Source organism: Dipodomys spectabilis, unplaced genomic scaffold (genome assembly GCF_019054845.1).
Source record: "Dipodomys spectabilis isolate Male_0828 unplaced genomic scaffold, ASM1905484v1 ptg000279l, whole genome shotgun sequence".
NCBI classification, from domain to species: Eukaryota; Metazoa; Chordata; class Mammalia; order Rodentia; family Heteromyidae; genus Dipodomys; species Dipodomys spectabilis.
In genome coordinates this window covers 117,158-123,067 of record NW_024870956.1, presented here as the reverse complement: position 1 = coordinate 123,067, position 5,910 = coordinate 117,158, and the positions used below count along the sequence as shown (strand labels likewise).

The 5,910-nt window shown below is 32.8% G+C and overlaps 1 non-coding gene across 1 annotated transcript; it reads right to left on the bottom strand.

The window, feature by feature from the left end:
* Positions 1-1,018: 1,018 nt before the first annotated feature.
* Positions 1,019-1,120, bottom strand: LOC122126495. Its single transcript, XR_006150952.1, has one exon. It is a non-coding gene; the product is annotated as a U6 spliceosomal RNA (small nuclear RNA).
* Positions 1,121-5,910: the final 4,790 nt, after the last annotated feature.

The window sequence follows — 5,910 nt, the reverse complement described above, 5'->3', positions numbered from 1 at the left end:
GAAGAAAAATTTGGAAGAAACTGCATTTGATATTGACAAAAGGATAATTATGTATCACTACCTCTTTGAAGTTGTGGAAGGCTGTACAAATTGTTCTTCTAAGTAAAAAATGGTTTGGTTATGTTTCTTAAATTTCAAAAATGTCAGTCCATCTTTGTGTCCATACAAAATATTTTCACAATACAAACCAACAACAATATCTTACTTTAAAAATTCATGAATTCCATGGTATTCTTCCAAGTGAATTGCTTGACTTTGATGTCAGAATGTATTCAAGAGTTGTTTGTATATCTCTATAATGATTTCTGCAGAGTTTGTGACTTTCTAATCAGAGATAATTTAAACTTATCTGTTGAAATGAGTAATACAGAAATTAAAGATATTTCTGGTGCTGGTATGAAAAAATATATTTTAAAATATTCTGTATTCTGTTTGTATAATGTCCATAATCTATTTCATTCTCACCTCAATATAATACTTTGAATTCTACATTGTTTTATAATACATAGGTTCATTAATAAATGTGTCCTTTCAGATTGCATTCCATATAGAAACAGTTTAAGATTCCTTTTTCCCTAGGTCCTTATACTATTTTATTTCTCTGGGATAAAATGACAATGTTATCTAATTTCAAAAGTTTTGTAAAAGTTATGCAATGTAAAGACCTTTCTAAGGTGTAGATTTAACACACTGATGTCAAACTAACTTTTAATTCAATTAATTACATGCATTGTTAGACTTGTATTTTTGTCATCAATTTTTTAATAACAGTTTTTCAATTCTTTTTCTTTTTTGGGGGGGGTCCACTCGTGGGGCCTGAACTCTGTGCTTGGGCGCTGTCCCTCAGCTCTTCAGCTCAATGCTAGTGCTCTACCACTTGAGCCACAGCGTCACTTCCGGCTTTTTTCTTATGTGATGCTGAGGAATTGAACCCAGGGCCTCAGGCAAGTAAGCCAAGTGCTCTACCACTGACCCAACTTCCCAGCCCCAGTTTTTCATTTCTTACATCTGAAGAATAAAAAATATGGAATACTTCACAAATTTTCATAACATCTTTTTGCAAGTGCCATCTTAATCTCTTTATTGTTGTAATATGTGTAGACGTACTGCTGAAGAATATAGTATCCTGTAAATTTAAGTAATTAACGATGCAATCTTTATACAGGCATATACCCCTGTTTGCCTATTTCCAACAAGAATACCATATTGTTCCTAAAAATGCTATTGATCATATTTCTCTAAAATTCTGAGTATATTGGAAAAAACTTATATTGCTTGGTTGATTGCTCACATTTGTAATTTTTTTTGTCAATGACTATTTTAAGTGTTTTTCATTTTAGTTTTGATCATACTTTGAAGCATTTATAGCTAGGTCCACAGGTGATGGCTTTATCAACTGAGTTAGCTTTGTGGAGCTAATGGATTCAAAGTAAGCCTTGCTTAAGAGCTACTTCTAAATTTCTGCAGCTTAAAATTTCCCAAATGAGGTCTTACTGGCACATATGTCTCTCTGACCCTTTACCCTTCTTCCTTGTAGGAACAGACCAACCAGGATATATTACCTTGACAGCATAGATTATCTTACTGGAACAAAACTAATCTTAGTTACAAGGGATCATAGAGACATGAACAGTTCAAACAGAACAGTTCAGGCTAGAAGGTATTTTATCAAAATATAATTGTTTATTATACCTAACATTTCAAAAGTAGATAAAGCCAAGAAGGTGCAAAAATTGTTCATATGCATGATTACCTAATGTGCTGGCCTGTCGACCTTCCAACCAAGCAGGAACTTACACTATTGCCTTTCTATCACCAAATATTTCCATATCTCCAGGAGAAGTCTATTTGTTTCTTCTGTACATTAGGTCGTAAATTGGTAACGTTTTAATCACAATGCTTCCATTTGCCTCTAGGCTGTAAATCTACAAATGGTAAAGCTTTAGGTCTAACTCTACCAAACACTGAGATAGAGATAATGGAGTACTATTTTAAAACAGAGTAGCCTTTGATACCGTAACCACAACAGAACAATGCAAAACATTTTCTTATATTAAATATAGTTATATATTTTATATTTATATGTGCTGATTTTATATTTCACACAGTGAATCTTACCAGAATTATTTGATAATTTGACAAATAAATGGATATTTATTCCAATAAATAAATTGGAATATAAATAGTTAGGCTTAGAATATATATTAGAACACAAAAATTATCAGTGCAATGTCTTTGGTATAAACTTGTGATACCTTCTAAGTGTACTTGGTCTTCTGAATTCCCCTAGTAAAAGAAAATGTTGTTTTCCTCTAATCTATAAGGGATTTTACTCTGTTACTCTGTTTATTGTTTTAACTCGTTGGTCCCAAAATGTTTTTCTCCATATTTCTGAAGCATTCCTACTGATCATACCCAAATTTTGCTGATATAACGTCTAATAGGTATTATTCTTCTGCAAGACACACGGGTCCTAGGATCCCAGGTCCCAGTTATCTACATTATCAGATAACGAGGGCAAGACTTCTCACCTAAGCCCATGCAACATGCCAACAGAAAGTAATTGAAGACCCATCTCAATTTCTCATTTCCTATAATATTTAAGGGCTCCACTTCTTTATGACAAATGAATTAGCAGTAAGCAATTGTGAACTGCAAGGCAACTTAAAATGAAAGATGAGATCACAAAATCTGAGAGAAAGTACAATAATTCAAACTTTCAATTTACAGATGACCAGCCCATATGAGTGAAAAAGTTCACAAATGTCACAAAATTATTTTTAATGCCCCTCTACTAATGATTAATGAAAGATTTCAGTCTAGCATAAGTAGGCCAAAAAATAGTTGCTGGAACGATAGATCCATAATCAGTCTACCAAGGCTAGAAAAACTTGACTTAGAGGTCAAATATAATTCAGAAAAACATTAATTGAGACGATCCTTAGTTCTTCAAAATACTGGTACTTCAGTAAACTTGGTTCTGTTGTATCAAAATGTTGTCATTCTCAAACCAATGATAACCTACATTTAATCTCATGAAAATATATTTCTTTTCAAATAAACTTTTAAAAATCACATTTGCCAAAATAACATTTGACTAGTAAATGATGCTTAGTGACATTGCAACTTTTTCAAGTCTAGGCTGCAAGTTACAATAGAGCTGATTTATTTACCCAGCACTAATGGCAAACCGGTTCAACCACTCACAAAAGTGTAGAAATAATACCACCCACCATTTGTGTTGTTCAGTAGGTGGCTTCCAGAAATGTGTTAAGTAGATCAGCCCCCCAAATGTCAAACCTAAACAATAACTAAAATATTTCATCACATAATAAGATATATTTTAAAAAGTCACGAATAGTTGCCTTATCATATGTTGTTTTATGTTTTCTCAATCTGCCTAGCATAGTAAGAAATATGTCTTTAAGTCTTGAATATGGGTACTCATCAGAGATGTGACAAACATGAAATCTGTCATCTATTTCTATCATATTCCTATATAGTAGTAAATTTTAATTTTCTTCCTTTTCCCAAACTTATAGGTAGTAGAAAATATTATCCCATGTAAAATAAAATAATCACAAACCATTGTACAAAGCCATTTATAAAAACTGGTAGTTAGGAATACATTCTAAGATATTTTTAAACTTTCTTGTTGACTAAGATGAATCTTCCAAATGGATGAGAATAAAATCATGTCTAGGTGCTTCACATCTCCAGTCTTGCAAATTGTTATGGCAAATGAATAATTTATGGAAATATAAGCTGACATCGATTAAAGTATATGCAGAATTGAAACTCAATGGTATGTATATAAACCTTTCAAACTATTACCAGATAGTTTAACAGAATGACTATCAGGAAAGTGAAACAAGAAATGAATAATAGAAAAGATACAGAAGTAATGAAAAATGAAACAAGGGGCAAGTACAGCTAGAATACTCAATGTACACATATGATAAAGTAAGTGGTAAATCAAATAAATCGTGGAGAAGGGATTGGTTGAGAATGATAGAAGTGACTCTGATTCAGGAGCATTGGACAATTATATGGACATATTTAATTGTAACACACTTGCATGACCTTTTGAAATTCAGTGAAAAAAACACAACAAAAACACAAAAATCACAACGAAAAGGAAATCTCTAGAGAGTATGTATATGACCTCTCAAAATTTTAAATAGTTGGTGAAGGGCAGTCTTTTGGAAAAGCAACCAAAGCTGTTCAAATTGGGCAGTTTGGGTTAGGGGAGAATTTTGAACAAATTTAAATACATTGCCTAAGGTTATAAATCACCTACATCTAATGCAAATATTTTCTTCTGCGAGTTTTATTTGTCTGAACTGGATACTCCAGTCCTGAGACACAGTTTATAGCTTGTGAGAATAGAATGGAAGAAACAAGATCAAGAACCCATTACTACACTGGAGAGAAAAGAGTCCTCTAGGTTTTCTCTCATCTCTCTTCACTACTCTTTTCATACTTTTAAGTCAAGTGATTTTGAACTGTATCTTTCCTTCTTTGTTCTGGCAAAGTAATTGGTCAAACTAATTCTCTAAATATTATTGGCCATTTTATGTCTATCATGCTGTTTACTTGTCCAAGTGAGTCCATTAAACTTCCCCCTTTCATTTGGTTGCCACAAAATCCCAACATCTATGTTAATGAGGACAAAGTATAATGTAAAACTTTGTCTCCAAAAACCAGTCCAAGAAGCTGTGATCACAAATATTTAGCTATACTTTTTTCTTTTACCTTGAAAGTCTTCTTATGTCTAAAATGCCCACAAAAATAAGTACTCCTCAACTTTTTGGTTCAATCACTTCTAAACTCAAAGTTATAATTTGCTAACAAGATGCTTAGAGGAAACTGAAAATACTCCACTTTTATCTTCTCTTAAGACTCTCCTTAGATACCAAATCTCGAACAGTGAAGTTGTTATTTACAAAATTATTTCAATAGATTATTTTTCTCTTGGTCTTGCATTTGCTCAACAACATGTATGGAGAAGAATAGTGTTAAATCACCCATACCTTGGATGACAGTGTCTGTTAAAATGGATAATACTTCTATGTCCAACTTCTATGTCCTCCTCTTAGCTCTTGCCTGATTTCCAATTAATCACATCTTCTTGGTTTCAAGTCTAGTGAAGCTGACGGGCTATAAGGCCTCCCCCACTGCTCTATCTTCATGGTTTCTCTTTTATTTGGATGTGGAATTTATTTTCATGTCTTCATTCAATCTGTCCTGCATTGTAGTGAGCCAAATAGGCTCTGAAAAATCACTTTAGGTAGCAAAAATATTAACACATGTATATAAAAGTGTTTTGGCCTCCCTCCACTGCTCAAGCCAATATGCTTAGCTAGGGCTTCAAAGAACGCATTTTCTTACCTTTTCAATTTGCTCAATTTTTTTCTGATCCACAAACTTTTTGGCTTATGTAATAAGAGAAGTCTTCACTATCTCATGTTAAAAAGGTTATTATATTTTTTGAGCTACTTAGAAATGTGAAATCATTGGTTTGAATTATCCAATCAGATTTTTTTCTGTGTTTCAGTGCTTCACGTGCAAAAATATTGTGGAAAATATTACAATCAGAAAAGTGTAAACCCAATACCTTCTTTCATTGTGGAGGGCGCTTTCTCCCTAAATATTTTTATCAAATTAGCTTTTTCAGGAAATTACTATTTGGTAATTAAAGGTCAATTCAAAAATTTTGATGTCTTTTTTTAAGAATTTGGAATTTAACTTCCACTACAACCTTGTTTAACACAGTGAGAGTATATTTCCTGGGTAAGGACAATTCTCAAGGGACCCTACATGATTTATAGCAAGGTTTCTGAGATTTGTTTGTTTAGTATGAAAATGAGGCACCTTCACCCACATTGCTCTCTATCCACTAAGTCTCCA